This window comes from Lepus europaeus, chromosome 3 (assembly GCF_033115175.1).
Source record: "Lepus europaeus isolate LE1 chromosome 3, mLepTim1.pri, whole genome shotgun sequence".
Classification (NCBI taxonomy): domain Eukaryota; kingdom Metazoa; phylum Chordata; class Mammalia; order Lagomorpha; family Leporidae; genus Lepus; species Lepus europaeus.
In genome coordinates, this window is record NC_084829.1 from 68,130,784 (window position 1) to 68,156,217 (window position 25,434).

At 38.2% G+C, this 25,434-nt stretch overlaps 1 pseudogene; it reads right to left on the bottom strand.

Annotated features, from left to right (window-relative positions):
* Window positions 1-4,133: 4,133 nt before the first annotated feature.
* Window positions 4,134-5,792, bottom strand: LOC133756565 (UBX domain-containing protein 2B-like; annotated as a pseudogene).
* Window positions 5,793-25,434: the final 19,642 nt, after the last annotated feature.

The following is a 25,434-nucleotide window of genomic DNA, read 5'->3' on the forward strand; positions in this document are numbered from 1 at the left end:
GAGGTGCCTCACTATATGACTGTAGCATCTCTGTTGCTCCAGAGCATCTCTCTTCTTTTTGTAGAATTTCCACTGCAAACTTCAACTGTCCTATGGGTATGCAGTTCCTCTCCTTTTTATCTGTTATCTTCTCATGGTCAGAATCAGCATGTCTTTTCCCTATTCAGCCATTTTGGATCTCCAACTCATGATTAGGGCAAAATTTTCAAACAGAAACAAGAGTAGAAAGAGTAGGAATTCAAAGTCCCTGGTTGTTTCACTTTTGTCCTACCTCCCTCAACTCCTTGCACCACCTTCTGAACTATTAACAGTACCTTTGAGTTAGATCTCAGAGTGCACCCTCTGCTCACCTCAACTGGCCACTAGAGTAGTAAATGTGAAGTGCAATTGTGTTCCTTTCCTATACTCATCTTTGCCCCACTGCTCTTCGCTGTGATGTAACCAGCCTACCCAGAGTTACTATGAGGTGAGATCCAGGAATCCATGACCATGTTAAACAAATATAGAAATATCATGAAGAACCTTGTCTATTTCTTCAAACAGTATTCTCTCAATGAAGACCTACAAGAGAAATTTGTCTCTAGTCACTTAGTACTGGGAATGGTTGAGATTCATCAGTTTTTGTTTTTGTGTTAAGGTTTATTGAAATTGCTATTGCTATATGATGAATTACCCTGAGACACAGTTTGTAAAATTATCATTTATTATGTTCCTAAGTCCCAAAAGGACACAAGTTGGTTGGCTTATCTTGGCTTCACAATGTCAGGGGTCTCAAATGGAGGACTCCAAAGCTGGGGCTTGGAATCTTCTAAGGCTCATTTCCTTCTTGTGTCTGAGGCTAGCTTTGGTTGACTATTTAACTGGGGCTGTTGGCTTGAACACTTACATGTGACTTCTCCACATGGTCTGGGATTCCTCATACCTAGAAGTTATGCTCCAAGCAACAGCAAACCAGAGGGAGGGAAGCATAGATAGAGCTACATAGAAGCTTTTATAACCTAGCTCTAGTTATCATATAGCTTTACTTCCATTGCTTTCCCCTTGTTAAGACAGTTCCAAAGTTCTTTCCCAGATTCAAAGGGAAGGGAAGTAGGGTCTACCTCCTGGTTGGGTGTAGCAAGCTTCTGGAGGAGATTGAGGGGCTGGATTTTTTGTGCCCATTTTTGGAAAATGTGATTGACCACAGGACCCTCTGACACATGGTCTATCCTATATATTTAGAAATACCAGAGGCGAATCTGTGGCCCACTCAAGAAAGGGTACAGGATTTCATGCCATGTGTTGTGCAGACAAACTGTACTCTGGCTTCATATTGCTTTCCTCCTCTTATTTTCACTGTGTTTCATTTCCCTCATCAACTTTAAGTCTTGAAATATTTTATGTATCTTTTTAAATCACTATAGATAATTTTTGGGGAAACTAAGCTATAAATGAACTAAAATGGAACTCCAGAGAACAAATTATGTTTAAGTGCCAAGTTAATTTCAACAAGAAGATTAAGAATGTGACATTTTGGAATCAAATCTCAACAAATACTCTCTGATACCCAAATTTCAGTCTTAACCAATGTTGATTTGGAATGCAAATCCAGAAGAGTAATTCATCTTTTGATGTCAATTTTCTAATCTCCATAAAGGCACAGTTTTAATTTATCATATTATAAAAATATATTAAATAAGTGAATTCACTTTATAATTGTGCAGTTTGGAAATACAAGTCTCATATGATTCTACCGAACCCATTTCATCTACTTAAATTGCTTTGTATTGTATCACATAAAAATAGTATGCTTTTCCTGAAAAGCTAGGCTAAGAATTTATTAGGATTCTTGGCATGGCTTTTTTTTTTTTTGCCAAGAAGATAATACTATTTAATTTTTCAATGAAGCAATTATGTAGCCATCCTATCTTATTCACTAAAGATGAGATATTGTGTAATACTCTGATGGCACAATTACATTTTATTTGACACATCTATATTAGGGATTCCTTATCAATGAAGAGCAATGAGTTTTATTAAATATGCCACCAACCACATCATATTCATTATAATCAAATTTCATTTTGCCTCATTTGTTTACTATAGTACTTCTGGGCTGCAAAACCAATTTACTCCACTTTATAGAAATTGATAATTTCATGAAAAGATAGCCACTATAACTATTAAATGCAAATTTTACCACAATACTTGTATGGACTGAAATTGGCAATTTAGCCATATCTAAATCAGAAAGCTAAAATGTGATTTTTCTGGAAAAGGGATTAATTTAGCAGCTTTGTAAATATTTCTCATGGGCATTCAACAGTGTAAATAGCATTCACAGGAATAGGATGCTGCAACAGAGCAGTTAATGTTCTTTTAATTTTTTTTTTTTGACAGGCAGAGTGGACAGTGAGAGAGAGAGAGACAGAGAGAAAGGTCTTCCTTTTGCCGTTGGTTCACCTTCCAATGGCCGCCGCGGCTGGCGCTGTGCGGCCAGCGCACCGCGCTGATCCGAAGGCAGGAGCCAGGTGCTTCTCCTGGTCTCCCATGGGGTGCAGGGCCCAAGCACTTGGGCCATCCTCCACTGCACTCCCTGGCCACAGCAGAGAGCTGGCCTGGAAGAGGGGCAACCGGGACAGAATCCGGCGCCCCGACCGGGACTAGAACCCGGTGTGCCGGCGCTGCAAGGCGGAGGATTAGCCTGTTGAGCTGTGGCGCCGGCCAAGTAATATGCATTTAATCAGATGTACTTTTTGTTTCCCAAACCCTTCTTTGTTCAAGTTCTCCATTCTGCTTGATAAACACTTTGTACCCTACTGTCTTTTCTAAAATCTACTGCCTTACCCTGTTAGATAGTTTCCCTTTATATAATGAAACACTGATAATTAAAAATGGTTCTTGCTTTTTCTGCACCCAAGAAACCTAACTGGATAAAGGTTATCATGGCAACTTTAAAGTGCTAGTGATAGGAAGCACTAAAGGTCGGGTCTATTCATAAATTAGCTATGGTTTTTGATAGCTTTCATTTTCCTTTTGAGAATCATCATTTAGATCACTAAGAATTGCTTTAGGTTTTCTTGTTAGCTAATACATATAAAAGGATGTCAATAACACTTTATGACCATATAAAATAAACAGAAACCAAAAAGGTATTGCTATGAAAAAAATGAAATTGAACCATTTATATAACAAGTATGCATAAATATGACCTCTATGAAATATGAGGTATGATTATAAAGTAATTCATTTAAAAATATATGAGAACTTATACCTCCAAAATGAACTTCGTTAACTTCAGAGTTGTGGCAGTGTAGTCAAAAGAATATCTCCAGTTAAGCCCATACTGCCCAACAGGCGGTTACACTGGCTTCACCATTCACTACCAAACTACTCTTCCTCCCTGGGCTTTCAATAATCATTATTGGAACACCTAGTACCTATTGAACATACTCCTTTTGAATAGAAAATTCTCATCTTTAAAGGTGGATTTGAATTTTGAATATTCTAAGGACTGCCCAAAGTGAATTCTTGTGCATAAATGAGGGGTGTTCAAAAGTTCACAAAAATACAATTAAGAAAAGACTATACATGGATTTCAAATTTTTTTTGCAACCAAAATAAACTTTTCTCATTCCATTTTCCACAAACTTTTGAGTACACTGGTAATGAATGATCAAGCTTGGGTAGATCTTTTTTGGTGACATCTCATACACACATACACACACACCTGTGCATGCACACACAAGTGTAGATACACTGAACATAACAAGACATATTAGTGTGTCTTCAAAATTATTTTGAAAAGTACTTCCTAAAATGTTTTTAGTTTCAGCAGCACTGTCTAGTCTCCCCATTATGCCTACTTTAAAGGGTACAAATTCAACTGCATGCCTAACAGTCTGATTTACATTGAAAAAAGTCAATGACCTATGACTTACTTTGAAGACCATTTTGAGCTCATGTTGATGCTGCCAAGAAAGACTCAAGAATCAGTTACTGTTCTGTGGGCTCATCATTCATCTCTGAAATCAAGTTACAGTTGAAAAGTCAAGAATATAGTTATAATATAGTATATGAAAGATTGAATCTTTTGGCCTTAGCATTAAAGTGGGAGATTAAATTACATCAGAATTTTAATTTTATTTATTTATTTATTTTTTATGGTTTTCATCTGTTAGATCTTTATTTGGAAATGAAGACACAAGAATAAAGTAAAGAGCTGCAAATTCGGGACGAGACTGTACAATAAAGTCCCGGACATGCAGGATTCTCTGTATACTGTTGAATCTTTGTATCAAATGACTCCCATCTGCTAATCTGATTTGAATTTTTGTTGTTGGCACTGAGTCATTAATATGAATAACTGAATTAAGCACTGACTTATCCTCTTCTGGAGAGGAAGGTGTTCTGACTATTGCAGGGTAAGGCGTCCAAGGTTTTGCCCTTCTCCACTGAAAGCCTTGCACCTCATTGTAGATTTTATATATTCTTAATCCTGATGTACTCCACATCCAAACTCAGTTGGCCTCCATGAATCAGTCACTGAAGCTCCAAAGGAATCTCTCCTCTCTTAACAGACTCCCAAAATTGAGCATTTATTGGGTCACAGTAACGTCTCAATTCTCCATCATCTAAGCTGAAACCCTTGCTCCATAGGTTAAGCAAAATCTGAACACCTTGCAGCTGATTTTCCCCATAGATGTATTCACACTGCTTACAAAAGGACTTTCCCAATCTGTATCCTCCACCTGGAAAGGACTTATGTTTGTCATCACTTGAAGATCTTGTGGCTTCATTCAGAGGACAGCCCCATGCTGTCCTCTTTGAAAAGTTTACTCACAATTTTCCCAGTTGAAGTTGAACTATATGTAATCCACTGTATTCATGTTCACCTGAATAAAACTTTTAAATCCTATGCACTTGGGGCCATGGGCTTAAACACCTCCTGTTCTGCTCACCCACTTTGGGGCCTCCACCTTCCACTCTATTTTATTTTTATGAAGGGTGAGGGAGGGGGAATTTGAACAAGAAATAGGAAACAATAGCTCTGGGCTGAGCACTGAGGTTGCAGCGTACTCTTATTTCCAGAAACACAACGTCCAATCACATCTCTGAATGTCTTTTGTTTACATTACACCAGTACCCTTCAAAATACAGCAGCTAATTTCTAGACTTAAATATTCAAAACTGCAAGTTAAGTTAAATCCTTGATCACAGAGAAGCTACTTCTTTCTTAGAGTTTGACTTAAAATGAATCTGTATATCATAATACATAATAAAACACTGAGTAAAAGCAACTCTTAAAAATGCCTTTTTCAAAGTAGCATGGCTAAGTCAGTGGTCTAGTTTTCAGTAGTATAACTTGGGACTTTTGACAGTGGCTGTTGGAGCACAAACTCTTCATGGGTTAAGTAGAGATATTAATACTTTACTGGCCTACCTCAAAAGTTTAATATGGGGCTCATAAGAGAAAATAAATGGGTTAAATATAAAGTGCCACAAAATTTGCAAATAGTGCATTGTAAAGGACGTTAGAAGTACGAACTGTCAAGAACATAAGTGGCAGGAATTTCCTGAACTGGTGACACTGATGAATGCAAACACAACTTTCACATTTTCACTTTCCCAGCTAGAAGTAGCTGTGGAACATCAAGACTCAGTGAAATATGTATAAACTAAGGAGACACAGATCCCACAAAGATGTTTGACAAAATTATGTCAATAAATTCACCTATGAAAAATAGAATAGCCCTTACTTTTTAAAAGCTAAGGCCATCATAACAATATTGCCATAGTGTTCTTACCTTCATTGTCTCCATGCAATACTTGTGTTTTGGGGTACATTTTTGTTAGCCCACCTTTGAAATTTTTCATTATGTTTTCATTATACTGCTCTAATCATATTTCCTTTCCAACGTAATGCAGGCATTGTTGTTACCATCTTTTGACATATGACATTTTCATATACAGCCTGCATGGATTTGGGCTGGTTGAATTTTCTACTAAGTTACATCTTTAAATTGACTCCACTTCTTTGTTTTGGTTGCTCATTTCCACGAGTGCCTCCAGTTATATCACAGTTTTCTCTGATATGGAGGTCAGCAAACATATATGCCACGGAACAAGATAAAGCACCATAATAAGAAAGAAGCTTACATAAAAGGAAAATTGATGAATGCAGCAGCATGTGTTTGTGATTAAATCAGAGGCAGAGTCAAGGCTGCCTAGCAGTCCAACCTGATTAACTGTTTTCCAAATCCTGATATAGTACAAAGTAATTGACAATGACAGGGATGGGGGAAAATCAGATGCAAGTTTGGGTGTATCACTGTCAGATGGTTAACGAAACAAATTGCTTGGTGTCTTCCAGAGTTTCCATATTTCTAGGAAAATGTAATTGTTTCTGATATAAACCTTATTTTCACAGACAATAAAACAGTTTTCATCACGTAGAAAATGGAAAAATATTAAGTTTTTAGTAAGAGCCCATCAGAAATCACCTTGTTTATGCCACCCATAAAGATGCAAAGCCAGCTTTCTGTTATTATAAACATATACACCTTCTAAACGCCACATCTCAAACTCTCAGATTATTCTGGAATTGGTTGAAATTTCTTTTACTTAACTAATAATGATGTTGAAGTTGATAACATTCTCAAAACACAGGACAGCACCTTTATTTACTGTAGGGTTAGTCTGAAAATAGATCTTTGTGAAAATTAAGAGTGGAAATAGGAGAGAGAGGAGGATAAAAGGGTGGGAGCGTGGGTGGGAGGTAGGGTAGACTGAGAAGAATCATTTTGTTCCTAAATCTGTATATATGAAATGCATGAAATTTGTATTCCATAAATAAAATTTTAAAAAGATAAATTTAAAAAAGCTGATAAGATGGCATTCTTTTAGTTATAATTTCTCATACTCACAGGAAGTGCATTCAGCAGGAATTATCATATTCATTTTATAAGAGCAGACTGAGGTCCTGGGTTGTTGAATACTCACTGCAAGTCACATAGCTAGTGAGGGGAGGGGCTTTGGCTGGTCAGACCCTATATCCCATGCCATCTCCACTCTGATCCTTATTTATCTGGATAAGCTACGTAGATTGTGAGGAGATTGTATAGCAGACATCATTTATTTGACTTGAATTTCCAATATTATCTCAATACAGTCAGATAACCAATGCAGCAATATAAAGCTAGCCAATTTCATTTCTAAGGCAGAGGCAGTATAAATAATATGAGAGTTAGACTCAAATTTTCTGGCCCTAATATTTACCAGCCATAAAAATTTAGCCAAATAATGTAATTTGATTGAATCTCAGTTTTTACAATCCTTTAAAATAAAGTGCTGGTGATATGATGAGTAGAGGTGCCCAGCATCTTTCTCCTCCCCCATATAGAAGAGCCAAACCAACAGTTAAAAAGCTGTATCTTGAGGTGCCTAGGGAATAGTACCAGCAATCAGTAGGGAAATAGTGGGAATCTAGTAGGATACAGAGACCTGGGATATGAGCATGTGGAGAAGAATCAAGCCATTCAGCAACTGAGCCCCAGACCCAATGGTGGTGAGAATCCCCACTGCAGGGGAGACAGAAAATAGGACTACTTCAGCAGTGCCACCTCACAATTGCCTTATCAGTAATCGAGTTAGAGGAGGAATGCACAGGAAGTACCAACTGGGAGCGCAGTAAGGAGGGCTACCTGGAGATCCTACAGTCAGTTGTTTATTCACAGAGGAATGTGTGCTATATCTCCAACAATCCCAGAGCACAGGCTGCAGTGGTATGCCACCGTTGTGAGAAAAGACCACTGTTGGAACCTACATTGCTCTACAGGACAGAAGCCATTCCTAGAGTCACACAGACATCTCACCACATTAGCAAAAGACCGTAGCCTCATGAATTCAACAAGACCCACTGGAGCAATGATGAACCTGTCAGCCTAGGCGATGCAGTGCTCCGCACTACAAATGACAAAGGTGCAGGGTAGCAGGATGGAGGAGGTGAGTGCCTGTCCCCTGAACCTTGAACCCCCCAGCACCTTTTCCTTCCCCAGACACCCAGAGTGTCACCTGCTGCTTCTATGACCCATGAACAACAGACCTCTCACTCGGGGTTCCTGTGACTCCAGCCCACACTATGCTGCTATGAACTATGCACTCAGGACTACGCTCAGGACTCTGTGTGTGTCCAGCCTGCTCACAGTGCCAGCACTGCTTCTGTGGCTTTGCACAGTCAGTCAGGAAGCAGCTTGGGGTCTGTGCACCCTGATCCTCCCAGGGCCAGCTGGCCCTGTGACTCCAGGGCCTTGTGTAGACAGAATCTGAGGGTTTATGCTTTTTGTTCACTCTGGTCCCACAACTTCTATCGCTTAGCTGACAGTAGCTAGGGAACTGCATGCTAGAGATCTGTGCAACCCCACTGGGTTTCAAGAATGCCCCAACATCCCCCCCCAATCCTCACTCTGCCCCTGCCAACTACTTCCATTCAATACAGCAAAAGAAAGTATTGAGGAGACTATCCAATGGCATCTAACTGGAATTAAAGCCAAAGTAGCTTATCAACCAACACCAGAAAGTACATTCCAGGAAAAAGACCTTTGAGCCACAAAAGCCTTTATTTAAAAGGAGATAGAAATGATGAATCTGACATATGCACAAAAATCAATGTTGGGGGGGCCTATATTGTAGTGTAGCAGAATAAGCTGTTTCACTTGCAATGCTGGCATCCCATATCACCAGTTCAAGTCCCAGCTCCACTTGCAATCCAACTCCTTTCTAATGTGCTTGGGAAGGCAGCAGGTAAGAGCCCAGGTTCTTGGGCCCCTGCAATCCATGTGGGAAACCTAGATGGAATTCCTTGTTCATGGCTTCAGATTAGACCAGCTCTGACTCTTGTTGCCATTTAGGTGGTGAACCAGTGCATAGAATACCCCCTCTTTGATGCTCTGCCTTTCAAATAAAATAAATAAATATTAGAAAATCAATGCAGTGACACAAGAAGTATGAAAAAACAAGTCACTATGATGCCCCTGAAGGAGCACAATGTTCCTTTAGTGCCAGAACACAGAGAAGGGGAGGTTGATAAAATGCCTGATGGAGAATCACAAAGAACGGTTATAAGGATACTTAGGGAGATACAAGAGAAAAAAGTGAAGCAAAATTAGAAAATTGGGGGCCAGTGCTGTGGCGCAGTGGGTTAACACCCTGGCCTGAAGCGCTGGCATCCCATATAGGCACCGGTTCAAGTCCTGGTTGCTCCACTTCCAATCCAGCTCTCTGCTATGGCCTGGGATTGCAGTAGAAGATGGTGCAAGTCCTTGGGCCCCTCACCTGTGTGGGAGACCCGGAAGAAGCTCCTGGCTGCTGGCTTCGGATCGGTACAGTTCCAGCCATTGCAGCCAATTGGGGAGTGAACCAGTTAATGGAAGACTGCTCTCTCTTTCTGCCTCTCCTCTCTCTGTGTAACTCTGACTTTCAAATAAATCAATAAATCTTAAAATATTAGGAAATTGATGAATAATATGTATGATAAATTATTTAAAGAGAGATCTTGAAAAAGAAATATATAGAAATTGTAGAGATGAAGAATTTAATAAGTCAAATAATAAATACAGGTAAAAGCTTTATCAGTGGAGGAGATCCTGTCTGAACACAAAGACAGGTCTTTTGAGATATCATAGTTAGACAAAAAACAGCAATAAAACAAGGAAAAAATGAACAATAATAAAAAAAGAATGAAGACAGTCTCTGTGATGTTTGGGACAGCACTAAGCAAATTAATATTTGCAAAATAGGAATTCTTGAGGGACAGAAAAGGAAAGGCACAGAAAACATCTTCAATGCAGTAACAACTGAAAATTTCCCTGATTTGGAGAAAGATATGGACACTAATGGTACTGGCATAAAAACAAATTGAACAATGGAACACAATAGAAATTCCATAAACGAATCTACAGATCTACAGTCAATTGTTTTGACAAAGATGTTGAAAACATACCCTGGGGAAGATACAGTCTCTTCAATGAATGAGGCTGGGAAAATTGGATATTCATATGCAAGAGACATAACTAAGACTCCCCCTCCCAGGCCCTCGCTGTATACTAAATCAACTCAAAACAGATCAAAGATCTAAATGTAAGACCTAAAACTATGTAATTATTAGAGGGAAAATATAGGGAAGCACTTCGGAAATTGACATTGGCAAAAATTTCTGGATAAGACTCCAAAAGCACAGGCAACAAAAGCAAAAGTAAACAAAATTATATCAAAATAAGAAGCTTCTGCACAGCAAAGGAAGCAAGCAACAGGGTAAAGAGACAACCAACAGAATGGGAGAAAATATTTGTAAACTATTCATCTGATAAAGAATTAATACCCAGAATATTATTAAAATTAAAAAAAATCAACAACAACAAAAAACCCCAAACAATCCAGTTAAGAACTAAGCAAGGGATTTGAAAGGACATTTCTCAGAAATGGCCAACACTTTTATGAAAAATGCTCATCATGAGGTATCAAGGAATGCAAATCAAAATCACAATGAAGTATCACTCGAGTTAGAATGTTATAAAAAAGACAAAGAACTCTGCATGACCTAGGGAAATTCCCCATCTGTATTCTGGGGCTCAGTATAATCAGCAGACTGTACACAAGACCAGAGGACCTGACCTGAGGAAGTCCCCTTTGTAATTTCTTAGTACAGGATGCCAGGTGGCTAGCGTACAAGCACCAGCATCACCTTTGAATACCATGTAAGAACTGAGGGGAAATCCCTTCCATGGCCTGTGGCTCTGGGCCTATACCTGTTGATGCTACAATTCCTGTAGTGGCTTGCAGTAACTGGTGGTTCCTGGAGAACCCTATCTGTCTCTCCTTGTTTAAGGATTATGGCTGCCAGTCCACAGTCTCCTGTATAACCTGCACTGGCCCTGAGACATGGATAAGGACCCACTGCATCCTGCAGCTCCGGGACTGTGATTTTAGGTCCTTTAAGTCCCAGGGATATGTGAACACCTTGGGGCCTGGGAAAGGTCCTATCTGCATTCCTTTGCTCCAGGCCTACACCTCCAGGGCACAATCCCAATTATAACTTGAAATCACAGTGTGGGACCTGAGTAAGGTACCCTCTGAGTCTTAGAGCTCTTGGACTGGGACTGTTGGGGAGCTATATTCCACAAACTTACCTGAGTTCACCACAAGGGATCTGGGTAATAATCTCATAAAAAGAAAAGTTCAGTAACTGCTGGCTGTACAACTGAATTCAATAAAACATTTAAAGAGGAACCAATTCCAATACCCTTCAAGTTATTCCAAAATACCTAAATGGATGGGATTCTGCCAAACTGTTTGTAGGAAGCCAGGATTACTCTTATACCAAAACCAAAGAGACAGAATACCAAAAGGAAACTACAAACCAATATCCTTGATGAACATAGATGCAAAATATCTTGAAAAAATATTAGCAAATCAAATCTAACACTACATCAGAAAGATCACACTTCATAATCAAGTGGGATTTATCCCAGGGACTCAAGGATGATTCAATATTAAAAGCCAATAAATGTAATAAATAACATCAACAGAATAAAGAAAAAATTATATGTTCACATCAATAAACTCAGAAAAAAAAATTTGGTAAGATTCAATGTCTCTTCCTGATAAAACCTCTTAACAAATTAAGTATAGGAGGAACATGCCTCAAAATTATAAATTTATATATTTATATATTTATATATAAATACAATCACAATGATATATCACTGCACTTCCATTGGAATGGCTACTATAAAAATGACATGAAGTAACAGATATTGGTGAGGATGTGGAGAATAGGGAACTCTTACACAATAATGATGGGAATGCAAATTAGTACAGCCACTATGAAAAACAGTAAGAAGGTTTCTTAAAAAGTAGAAATAGAACTGTCATGCAATCTAGTTATTCCACTACTGGGTATATATTCAAAAGATATGAAATCATTCTATCAGAGAGCTGCTTGCTCCACCGTATTTATTGCAGCACTATTGATAATTGCCAAGATTTAGCATCAACCAAGGTATCTGTTATCAGATGAATGGATAAGGAAAATATGGTCTATATACAAATTGGTACAGCATTCAGTCATTAAAAATGGATGAAATTCCGTTATTTGCAGCAAAATGGATGGAACTTAAATAAAATAAGCAAGACACAAAAACACAAATACCATAGGTTATCCCTCTGATGTGGAAGCTTAAAAACCTCAATCTGAACAGAGTGATGATTATAAGAAGCTGGAAGGGGTCAGCTTTAGAGGGAATTTGGTTAATGGATATCAAATCAAGTAGATCAAAGGAGTAAGTTCCTAATGTTACACAGCATAGTGGGGAGTCTAGTATAGTGTATGAATAAGAAGAAAGAAGCTCTAAGCCTCCAAAAATAAATTATGTCAAAGGGAAATATTGAGCACCCTATTTTGAGCAGTATATACTATATACATGGGTATTAAAATGTCACATCGTAGCCCATAAATAGTTACAATTATTGCTACTTAAAAACCTTTTAAAAAATAACATAAGCAGATGAGGATGTGGAGAAAAGGGAACCCTTGTAGACTACTGGTGGGAATGCTAATTAGCATAGCCATAACAGAGAACAGCATGGAGGCACCTCAAAAAACTAAAAATAGCTCTATCAAGTGTTCCAACTATCCTTCTAGGTAAATATTCGGAAAAAAAATGAAATCAACACATGAAAGAGAAACCTGAACTCCCACGTTCATTGAAGCAATATTCACAATAGATAAGATACAGGATCACCCACTGTGTCCATTTATATAAAAATGAAATATTATTCAATCATAAAGAAGAATGAAATAAGGCAGACAGAGAAAAAGAAATGTTAGGCTACAAATGCAAAGAAATGATTAGGAAATGGAAAGGTTGGCTTTGTGGAATGGTTAGTTTATGCTGTGAATATGTGTTGAAATGTTGTGCGGTATCACTTAAAAATGTTTAATGTTAACTCAAAAATTTAAAGTAAATTAAAGTATCTACACAAAAAGGAATTTAAGCCTAAGAATCATAATAAATTTGTTATCAAAGAGTTTTGTGTATATTTAAGATACAAAAATGTTTATTCTTATCAATAGTTAAAAGGTTACTATAATGAAGTAAATGAACCTATCCATCATTTCACACACTCAAATTTTTGAGTGTGGCAAGAATAGCAAAAAACACTACTCTTTCAGCATAAATTTCACATACAATTTTATTATCTATTACACTCACATTGTACATTAAATCTCTAGACTTGTTCAATCTTCATATCTTCTACTTTGTATCTTCTGATTTGTTAACCACTGTTTTGTTATTTCTGTGTATTTGAATTTTTTAAAAGACTTTAAAAATAAGTAAGATCACACAACATTTTTAATTATGTCTGGCTTATTTCACTTAGCATAATGTCTCCCAGCCACTTTCATCTTTTGGCAAATGGCAAGACTTTGTTCTTTTTAGGGCTGAATAATAGTCTATTGTGTGTGTGTGTGTGTGTATATATATATATATATATACCACAATTTTTTAACCCATTATCTGTCAAATGACACAGACTGGTTACCTATCTTGGCTATTATTAATAATAATACAGTGAACAAATTATTCTAATAGTAGGTGGAAGATTCTCTCTCTCTCTCTCTCTCTCTCTCTCTCTCTCTCTCTTTCTCTCTTTCTCCCTCTGTCAAATAACTAAATCTTTTTTTAAAAGTAGTTTAAATTCAGTATTTTCTTATTTTCTGTCTGGTTGATTTATCTATTATCTAGAGCAGGCTATTTTTGAAGTCCCTTACTACTTTTTATTGCTCTATTTCTCCCTTTATGTCTATTAGTATGTGCTTTATGTATTTAGGTGCTTCAATGTTGTTTACATACAGATTCATAATAGTTTTATCCTCTTAATGAGTTCACTCCTTTATCACTAAATAATGACTTCTTTTGGGACAGTTTTTTACTTTTCATTTTAGTCTTAAAGCTAAAGTAGCTCTTTTGTAGGGATTTCAACAGCTGGATTTTTTTTAATCCATTCAGCAACTCTGTTCTCTGATTAGACAATATTAACCATTTACATTCAAGGTTGTAGTTGATAGGTAAGGACTGCCATTTAGTTGTTTCAGGTTTTGTAGCTCCTTTGTTTCCTTCGTCTCACTGTCTTCCTTTGTGATTTGATAATTTTCTGCCGTGCTAAGCTTTGATTTCTATCACTTGTATATCTGCTGTAGTTTTTTTGCTTTGTGGTTATGAGGCTTACATAAACATCTTAGAATCTGCTATTTTGAACCGATAACAACTCAACTTCATTTGCATATACAATTCTGGACTTTTACCCTTCCCTTCAAAATTTATTTATTTTTATATTGTAAATTTATTACATATTATGGCATTAGTTATTTTTGACCACTTTGCTTTTTAATCTTTATTGTAGAGATGTGCATGATTTGTAATAAAAAATGATAAAAAGATTTAGGATATTGGAGTATTCTGGATTTGACTATGTTTTTACCTCTACCAGCAAGTTATATGCTTTCATATGTATACTCATGGCAGTAATAATTGTCATCTTCTTTCCACTTGAAGAACTACTTTAAGCATTCATGTAAGGCAAGTCTAGTAGCAATGAATTCCCTCAGCATTTGCTTGGTAGTTTAAGGCTGTGGGTCTCTGAGGGTAGGATGCTACTTCAGCCTGGCTTTTAGGGGAGGGTGCATCAGTGACCGGGATGGCAATGGGGGGTGGAGGCTCTGTGGTAGCAACTTTTTCAGGGATAGCAAGCTACTGAGTGGGCATGCATAATGGAGTAGCAGGTGAGCCTCAGGTATGGAGGAATGCAATTTTACTTGTTCCTGGAGCAGGACATGCATTAACAGTGGCTCTAATTTCAACATGGTGCAAAGCAGTGTCAGCAGGGGGCCATGGTGGGGAGCACAGCCTTAACTCCTTCTCTGGGGGCGTGCCCTCAGCTGTATTTAAGAGTCAGGAGGACTGCAGGAACCTCCAATAATGAATACTGCAGGTGCAGCATTGATGGGAGCTGCTGAAGTCTATTTGCGTACCTTTTTTTGCAGGGGGAGAAAGTGTTCCTGGTTTCAAGTTGACCTTAGCAGAGGGCAGGGGTAGTGGAGGCAAAGAGTTTCCTTCTCTTATCTATGCAGTCACTGGTGTTTCTGTGTTCTACAGGATTTCTGGAATTTCCTTGCTGTTCTCCAGTCTCTCATTTGTTATTCTGATCAACATTTGGTTGCGTTTTTCTGTTGGCTTTTTTTGAGGTGTGGTTGGGTGCAAAGAGCACTAGGAGCTTATGGTCCACCATGTTGCTGAGCTCTCAGAATGAAGCAGCTCTGTGCAGTTGTTGCTGAGTTCTCAATCAGTATGAGGAAGCTCTGTGCAGTTGGCTTCTACAAATCTAAAGACAGCTGAAACACACAACAAAACAGCATGAGTTTGTTTCAACTACAGACTGGAACCAAATATTGTGTTGTGTATCCCTTGACTATGGTCTTTAACCAAAAGCTATGCACATCAAACCTGAACACAATGAGGGGCCCTCACCCTCCTGAATTGTGTTTAGCGGCAGCACAGCTGAAAAACCTGGAGAATAGGGGAGCCAAAAAGTCCAGTCTCCAACAAAGATGATATGCTTTAACTCATCACAATTTTACCATCTCTTTTCTCTGTGTCTGTCTCCCCCTCTCTATTCCTTGTCTGTCTTTGTCTCCCTCCCCTGCCCCCTCATTTCTCTCTCTTTGGTAGAGTTCCATCCAAGATGGCTGTGAGAGAAGCAGAGAGGTGATGCCTGGTTCAGTTTTCTCTCTGGGCCACATCCTGCATGCCCCTCAGGCGTTCACTTCTTATCTCAGGTGCATTTTTACTCCTCTTTTGCTCTTGCTTCCTCTTTCCTCTTTTATCCCTAATGTGAAAGCATCCTGGAAAATTTGCATATTTGGCTATACTTGGAAGGCCTTGGACAGGCTTTATTGTGTTGGAACCATTTTCTTTACTCTCACTAATCCCACAGCCAGGAGATGGGGGCAGGGATGGGGTGGAATCTCACCACTGCCCCCTGAGAGGGAATAACTGAATCTATAGCATTGTTGCTGTTTCCATCTGTCAGGGTGACATGCCAACTGGCTAAGGCTGAATTATTGATACTCCTTCCCAAAGCAAGTTAACAAAATAATTCGGTGAAAGGGGGGTGGTCCGTTGTAAATGAAGCTAAGTCCATTTTGTTGGCAGAACAGGAAGCTGATGGCTGCCTCAAAGCCAAATCTACTTGATTTATGTTATTGCTGAGAGAGGTTCTCAATGACATAAAGGGAAAGAACATGACAGAACAACAAAATTAGTCTTCTACAAAAGAGGATTCAGATCACTCTCCAAAGGAACCACATTTACTACCACCAGCAGAATTTGTGTAGAGATAACCAAAGGGGAAGTTCTTTCACAGACAAAAGAAATGCCAAGATTCCCTTGCATAACTGAGATTCTTCCATAAATGTGACTTTCAGTCCTGAGGAAAAGGAACACAAAAGCTAAATTCATACTCAAATTTTCCTACAGAGCTTCGGGATATGTAGAGCAATTAATGAACCTGAGATATGGCAACCCGTTCATTTTACTGAACAGTGTCCTAGGAGATCACAAAACATTCCCTTATGTGTTCAGTCTCATAAATTCTATTCATTAGGGAGCATTATTAATTGTTATGCACTAAGTAAACATCTGCTTTATTTTTTACACAGGGTAGGTACTAGGAGGTGCTTATCCTGCAACTGTGTATTCCCCAGGCTGCCAGATGTAATAAATAAATAGGCAAGTTGTACATTGCTGTTCACTTGGATGGACCTTTTAAGTGCCAGCCAAGACACAGGCACAGACAAGAATGTTGAAAGGATTGATTTTCATTTATTTTCAGCATTCCATAGCGTTCCACATGTCTACATTTTTCACTCATCTTTCTCCAAGTCCAGTGAGCTGTTGTAAACACAGGTCTGCAGCACCATCTAGTGGACAGGAGACAGGGGTAGTGCACAGACAACTGGCTATAAAATTTGCAAGTCAAATTTCTGTAGGGGCCAACCCTCTAGTTCCTTGTGGGGTAGTCCAGCTTTATTATAAAAAGAATGAAGCATGAGCTGGATGGCAGGAACTGCTGCTGCATTTTGGTTGTGGCATCTATTGTTGGGGTAGGAAGAGTGGGAAGGCTGCAAGCAAATGGAACAGTGCATCGATCTATGCATTTCGATTGGCAAAGAAACCAGTTGTTAATCAACAAAAAACTGTTGATTCCCAGCTCAGTTGTAGCCACAAAGGAGTGTATCAGCTGTTACTGTTAACAATCAGGTGTTGGGAAGTTAACTACTAGCAACTATGCCCCTGGCTTCATTAAGCAGATCATTAAATGATGGGTGATCTTGAATTCTCCTGAGGGATGCCTAAAGACTGAGGAATTTTAAACAAACTTGAAACTAATTTGCATTTCCTGTTTCAAAATAGGGCTAGTCATTAATTCTCTCCATGTGAAAACTGCATATCGATACCATGTGGATTCTTATGCTTAACTAAAAATGTTGTTACTAGAACCCAGAAAAAAAATCAACCAATACTTCTCAAGTGCCTACTTTATGCCATGCATTCCTTTAGGAGGAACAGACATTAAATCTTTGACATTTGAATTATTTAATACTCTGTGTCATGTCACACAGATAAGGTTCTACTCCAAACTAGAACCAAAGTTTCTCTACTTTTGTTTAAATACACATTGGAGTTATATTAAAATACTGTTGTCGTATGAGGTAACATTTCTCATGAGAGCAACAATATTCAAACATTCAGTTTATTTGCTAGCTTTTTCTCCTATTTCATTTTAATGGGATTATCCTTAATGATAACATGATTTGGACCTCAACAAGGTTTCTTGGGGAAAATCATCCTTTAAGCCAGTCTGGAAGCAATTTCAGATGAATTACTATAAAGTTCTTCAGGCATTCGAACTAAGGCCAGGTTCCTCAAAGCTTGCTCTGTTAAAGGAAGAGAGCTGATGTTGGAGGCTGCCTGTCTGGCCCCAAGAAGTTGGCTTTCACATTCTGTCCTTTGGGGACAACATCAGTCATCCAACCCACCATCTGCAGAAAGGGTTGATGTTTTTGGAGAATCTGGCAATATCAGAAGGGCTGAAAAGTGACAAGATAAAAAAAATTTTCATAATGTTACATATAAGCCTGTCAAAAAGCCAAGATTGTGAGAACTTATTTATTAAAAAATTTTTTTGAGATATGATTGAAAGAAATTAAATGGATTTATAGGATATAACATTATGTTCTGATACACACACACATAAACACAGTGGGATCACATTGGTTGAACTCTTTAATTAACACACAATTATTCTTAGGTGTTTAAATTTAACTGAAAAGTGATCTCTGTTAAATATAAGAGTGGGAATAAGGAAGAGGGAGATATACAGTTCAGCACCTACTCAATTGGACTTACCCCTAATGGTAGAGTTAGAAACGTGCCAGGGGATTCCACTTCAATCCCATCAAGGTGGCATGTACCAATGCCATCTCACTAGTCAAAGTGATCAGTTTCACTTCATGATTGATCATAATGATAGGATTAAGTGTCAAAGGGATCACATAAACAAGATTAGTGTCTGCTAATACTAAATGATAGAATTAAAAAGGAGAGAACAATCCAACATGGGAAGTAGGATACACAGCAGACTCATAGAATGGCAGATAACCTAAACAGCACTCTGGCCTCAGAATCAGCCCTTAAGGCATTCAGATCTGGCTAAAAATGCCATGAGAGTATTTCAGACATGGAAAGGCAAGACACTCTGGCAAAAAAAAAAATGACCTAAATGAAAGATCTCTGTGAGTGAGATCCCAGCAGAAAGAATGGGCCATCAAAGAAGGCGGTAACTTTTTCTGAAGGGAGGAGAGAACTTCCACTTTAATTATGGCCTTGTCTAAATAAGATTGGAATCTGTGAACTCAAGAGGCTTCCAAAGCCTTTGCAGCTCATGACAAGAACCTTGGGTGATTACTGACATCATAAATAGGAGTGTCAATTGTTAAATCAAACAACAGGAGTCACGGTGCACTTACTCCCCATGTAGGATCTCTGTCCTTAATGAGTTGTACTATGTGAATTAATGCTATAACTAGGACTCAGACAGCACTTTATACTTTGTGTTTCTGTGTGGGTGCAAACTGTTGAAATCTTTAGTTAGTATATACTAAATTGATCTCCTGTATATAAAGAAAATTGAAAATGAATCTTGATGAAGAATGGGATGGGAGAGGGAGTGGGAGATAGGATGGTTGCAGGTGAGAGGGAGGTTATGGGGGGAAAAGCCACTATAATCCAAAAGTTGTACTTTGGAAATTTATATTTATTAAATAAAGTTAACCAATAAACATAGTGGGTTCAAAAAGTTCAAGAAAAATGGAATTAAAGGTATGTTTGTTTTGGTGCAAAACATTAAAAAAACTCATGCATAACTATGAAACCTTTTGATGGCTAAGTACATGATCTATCCTAGAGAATGTTCCATGCTTTCATGAAAAGAATGCATATTCTACAGCTGTGGGATGGAATGTTCTATAGATAACTAGTTGGTCTATAGTGATTAGTTTTGTTGTTTGTTGATATTTTTGTCCAAGGATAAAAGCTGAGTGTTGAAACCCCCCATTATTACTGTATTACAGCTCCTCTCTCTCTTTAGGTTAACATTTGTTTTTTTCTCCAGAAACCTTTTATTTAAGGCATACAAACTTCGTGCATTTCATAAATACAACTTAAGGAACATAGTGATTGATGAAACAAAGACATAAGCCTTAGCCATTCTTGCTCATTGCCCAAAAGATAGATAAATATTAGAATTTATTCCTTGCCTTTGAATCTCGATTGGGTCTCACACCCTATTGCCTTTACACCCTGCCATGGCCCCCATTATTTCCCAAGCCTCTCCCCCCAGCCACCTGAAAGACCAGTTCCAGGAATTCACCTCCACCTGCTGCCTCCTACTCCAACCCCCATCCCTAGCCCTTCTAAAATATAAAAAGGCACAGACCCTGGGGTTAGGGCCTTCTGCCACATGTTCCATCAATGTGCACGCTGGGAGTTTGTCACCCACCTCTATGAATTTATTTTCTCTGAATAAATTTGATCTGGCTGTTAATTCATATATGGTCTCCTCTCTATTCTGCACCTCTTTTCCTAACAGTGATTCTTCCCACCATACCCACCCTCCCACCTCTCCTCCTCCTCCCTTTCCTATTCCTGTGCTTATTTTTTTTTACTAAGATCTATTTTCAATTAACTTTATACACATACAATTAACTCTACAATAAGAGTTCAACAAATACTATGGGAAAAAAATCTTGTTCCTCAATAGTTGAGACAAGGGCTGTTCAAAGTCATTGCCTCTCCAAGTGTCAATTTCACTTCTATAGAATACCTTTTAGGTGCTCTATTAGTTATCACAGATCAGGAAGAACATATGGCATTTATTCTTTTGGGACTGGCTTATTTCACTAAGTATAATGGTTTTCAATTGCATCCATTTTGTTTCAAAGGACAGGATTTCATTTTTTTTTTTTTTGACAGGCAGAGTTATAGACAGAGGGAGAGACAGAGAGAAAGGTCTTCCCTCTGTTGGTTCACCCCCTAAATGACCGCCACAGCTGGCACACTGCGCGGATCCGAAGCCAGAAGCTAAGTACTTCTTCCTGGTCTCCCACGCAGGTGCAGGTGCCCAAGCACTTGGGCCTTCCTCCAGTGCCTTCCCAGGCCACAGCAGAGAGCTGGACTGGAAGAGGAGCAACCGGGACTAGAACCGGCGCCCATATGGGATACCGGCACTGCAGGTGGAGGATTAACCAAGTGAGCCACAGCTCCAGCCCCAGGATTTCATTTTTTTTTTTGACAGGCAGAGTGGACAGTGAGAGAGAGACAGAGAGAAAGGTCTTCCTTTTTGCCGTTGGTTCACCCTCTAATGGCCGCCGCGGTAGGTGCGCTGCGGCCGGCGCACCGCACTGATCCGATGGCAGGAGCCAGGTGCTTCTCCTGGTCTCCCATGGGGTGCAGGGCCCAAGCACTTGGACCATCCTCCACTGCACTCCCTGGCCACAGCAGAGAGCTGGCCTGGAAGAGGGGCAACCGGGACAGGATCGGTGCCCCGACCGGGACTAGAACCCGGTGTGCCGGCGCTGCAAGGTGGAGGATTAGCCTAGTGAGCCGCGGCGCCGGCCTCAGGATTTCATTTTTTAAGGCTGTGTAGTATTCTGTGGTGCACATATCCCATGAATTCTTTATCCAGACTTCAGTTGACAGATATTTGGGTTGATTCCGTATCTTAGCTATTGTGAATTCAACTGCAGTGAACACAGGGTTCAGATTATTCTTTCATATCTTGATTTCATTTCCCTTGAGGAAATTTCCAGGAGTGGGATGGCTGGGTCACATGGTAGTCCATATTCAGATTTCTGAAGTATCTCCATATGGTCTTCCACAGTGGCTGTACCAGTTTATATTCCCACTAAGTGGATTAGGGTAGCTTTTCCCCACAACCTTGGCAGCATTTGTTAGTTGTTGATTTCTGTATGAAAGACATTCTAACAGGGGTGAGGTGAAACCTTATTGTGGTTTTGATTTAAATTTACCTGATGGTTTATGATCCTGTGCATTTTTTCACATGTTTGTTGGCCATTTGGATTTCCTGTTTTGAAAAATGCCTTTAAGTATGTTTAAGTCCTTTGCCCATTTCTTAACTGGGTTGTTTGTTTTGTTGTTGTTGAGTTTATTGAGCTCTTTATATACTCTGGTTATTAATCCTTTATTAGTTGCATAGTTTGCAAATAACTTCTTGCATTCTGTCAGTAGCCTCTTAACTTTGCTGAGTGTTTCTTTTGCGGTGTAGAAGCTTCTCAAATTGATGTAATCCCATTCGTCAATTTTAGCTTTGATTCCCTGTGCCTCTGGGGTCTTTTCCAAGAACTCTTTGTCTATGCCAATGTTGTGCAGGGTTTCCCCAGTGTTCTCTAATAATTTTATGGTATTGGGTTGTAAAGTTAGGTCTTTAATTCATTTTTCAGTGGATTTTTGTATAAGGTGTAAGGGTGAGGGTCTTTCTTCATACTTCTGCATGTGGAGATTCAGTTTTTAAGGTACCACATGTTGAAGAGACTGTCCTTGCTCTAGAGATTGGTTTTAGCTCCTCTGTCAAAGATAACTTGGTTGTAGATGAGTGGGCTGATTTCTGGCATTTCTATTCTGTTCCATTGATCTATCTGTTTTTGTACCAGTACCAGGCTGTTTTGTTTATAACTGCCCTGTAGTATGTCTTAAAATCTGGTATTGTGATGCTTCTGGCTTTGTTTTTGTTGTGTTAGATTGCTTTAGTTATTCTGGATTTCCTGTGTTTCCATATGAATTTCAGCATCATTTTTTTCTATATAGGAGAAGAATATCCTTGATATTTTCACCTGTATAGCATTGAATATGTAAACTGCTTTCAGTAGTATGTATATTTGATGCTATTGATTCTTCCAATCTATGAACATGGAATGTTTTTCCATTTTTTTGTATCTTCTTCTATTTCTTTCTTTAATGTTTTGTAATTCTCATTGACATTCTTGGTTAAATTTATTCCAAGGTATTTGATTTTTTTTGTAGCAATTGTGAATGGGATTGGTCTTAGAAGTTATTTCTCAGCTGTGGCATTGTCTGTGTATACAAAAGCTGTTGATTCTTGTGTGTTGATTTTTTATCTTTCCACTTTACCAAACTTTTCTATAACTTCCACTAGTCTCTTAGTGGTCTTTTGAATCCTCTATATATAGAATCATGTCATATGCATATAGGGATAGTTTGACTTCCTCATTCTCAATTTGTATACATTTGATTTCTTTTTCTTTCCTAATGGCTCTGGCTAAGACTTCCAGGACTACTTTAAATAGCAATGGTGAAAGTGGGCATACTTGTCTGGATCCAGATCTCTGTGGGAATGCTTCCAACTTTTCAACTTTTCCACATTCAATATGATGTTGGTTGGTTGTTGTAAATTGCCTTGATTGTGTTGAAGAATTTTCCTTCTATATCTAATTTTCATCATGAAAGGATGTTGTATTTTATCAAATGCTTTCTCTGCATCTATTGAGACAATCATGTGGTTCTGTTCTTTAATTTGTTAATGTGATGTATCACATTGATTCATTTGTGAATGATGAACCATCCCTGCACACCAGAGATACATTCTACTTGAACAGGTGAATAATCTTTCTGATGTGTTATTGGATCTGATTGGCCAGAATTTTGTTGAGAATTTTTGCATCTATATTCATCAGGGAAATTGGTTTGTAGTTCCCTCTCTGTGTTGTATCTTTTTCAGGTTCAGGAATTAAGGTGATGCTGGCTTCATAGAAAGAATTTGAGAGGATTCCCCTTCTTTCAATTATTTTGAATAGCTTGAGAATTGTAGTTAGTTCTTCAAACGTCTGGTGGAATTCAGCAGTGAAGTCATCTGGTCCTTGGATTTTCTTTTTGGTGTGGGTATTTATTAACCATTGAATTTCCATCTGAGTTATTGGTCTGTTGAGTTTTCTATGTCTTCATGCCTCAATTTAGATAGGTTGTACATGTCCAGGATTCTATCCATTTCTTCTAGGTTTCCCAATAAGTTGGCATACAGCTCTTTGTAATAATTTCTGATGATTCTTTTTATTTCTGTGGTGTCTCTTGTTACATTTCCTCCTTTATCTCTAATTTTATTTATTTGTGTATTCTTCTTTTTCTGTTTTTGTTAGTTGGACCAATGGTATGTCCATTTTGTTAATTTTTTCAAAAAACCAGCTCTTCATTTGGCTGATCTTTTGTATTTTTTTGTTTCAATTTTGTTTATTCTTTAATTTTAGTTATTTCTTTTCTCCTACTAGTTTTGGATTTGGTTTGCTATTTGGTGTCTTTCCAGTTTCTTGATATAAGCAGCAATTGCTATAAACTTTCATCTTAACCCTGCTTTTGCTGTGTCCTATAAGTTTCCATGTTATATTACATCTTCATCATTTCCAGAAATCTTTTTATTTCTCTTTTGATTTATTCAGTGACACACTGTCCATTATTTAGGAGCATGTTGTTCAGTCTCTGTATGTTTGCATATGTTCTAGAGATTCCAGAGTTGTTGATTTCCAGCTTCATGACATTGTCATCAATGAAGATACATGGTATAATTTTGATTTTCTTGAATTTGCTGAGACTTGCTTTATGGCCTAGCATGTGGTTTATCCTAGAGAAAGTTACATGCACTGCTGAGAAGAATGTGTATTCTGTAACTGTAGGTTGAAAAATTCTGTAGATATATGTTAGGTCCATTTGGTCCATCGTGTCAACTAACTCTGTTGTTTCCTTGCCAATTTTCTGTCTGGTTGAGCTATCCATTGTTGAAAGTGAGGTACAGAAGTCCCCATTACTATTTTATTGGAGTCTATGTCTCCCTTTAGATCCATTAACATTTCTTTTAAATAGCTAAGTGACATGTAATTAGGTGTATATATGTTTATAACAGTCAAATCTTCCTATTGAATTGATCCCTTAATCATTACATAGTGCCTTTCTTTATCTCTTTTAACAGCTTTTGTGTTAAAGTCTATTTTGTCTGATACTGGGATGGCTACACACCAGCTTTTTTTGTTTTCTGTTAGCATGGAATATCTTTTTCCATCCTTTCACTTTTGGTCTGCATATATCTTTGTTGGTGAAATGTGTTTCTTGTAGGCAGCAAACAGAAGGGTTTTGTTTCTTAATCCATTCAGCCAATCTGTATCTTTTAACTGGAGAGTTGAGGCCTTTTACATTCAACGTGACAATTGATAAGAAACGACTTGGCCCTGTCATTTTTCTATAAACATTCCTATTGTTTTCTTTAGATTTCCTTTTTATTTTTACTGGGAGATTTTCTGCCTTCACCCTCTTTCATATTGATGACCATGTTTCTGTGTTTTTGTGTGTAGTACATTCTTCAGCATCTTTTGTAAGGTTGGACGAGTGGTGACAAATATTCAATTTCTGTTTGTTATGGAAGGTCTTTATTTCACCTTCATTCATAAATGAGAGCTTTGCAGGGTATAGTATTCTGGGTTGACACAATTTTTTTCTTAAGATTTGGAATATATCATGCCATGCTCTGCTAGGCTATATGATTTATGATAATTCAACTGTGCGTCTAATTGGAGATCCTCTGAAAGTAATCTGGTGTTTCTCTTGTGCACATTTTAGAATCTTTTCATTATGTTTTACTGTTAGGGAGTTGGACTACATTGTGTTGTGGTGAAAATTTTTTCTTGTCATGTCTGTTAGGAGTTCTATGTGCTTCCTATACTTGACTATCTCTTTCTCCAAACTAGAGAAGTTTTCT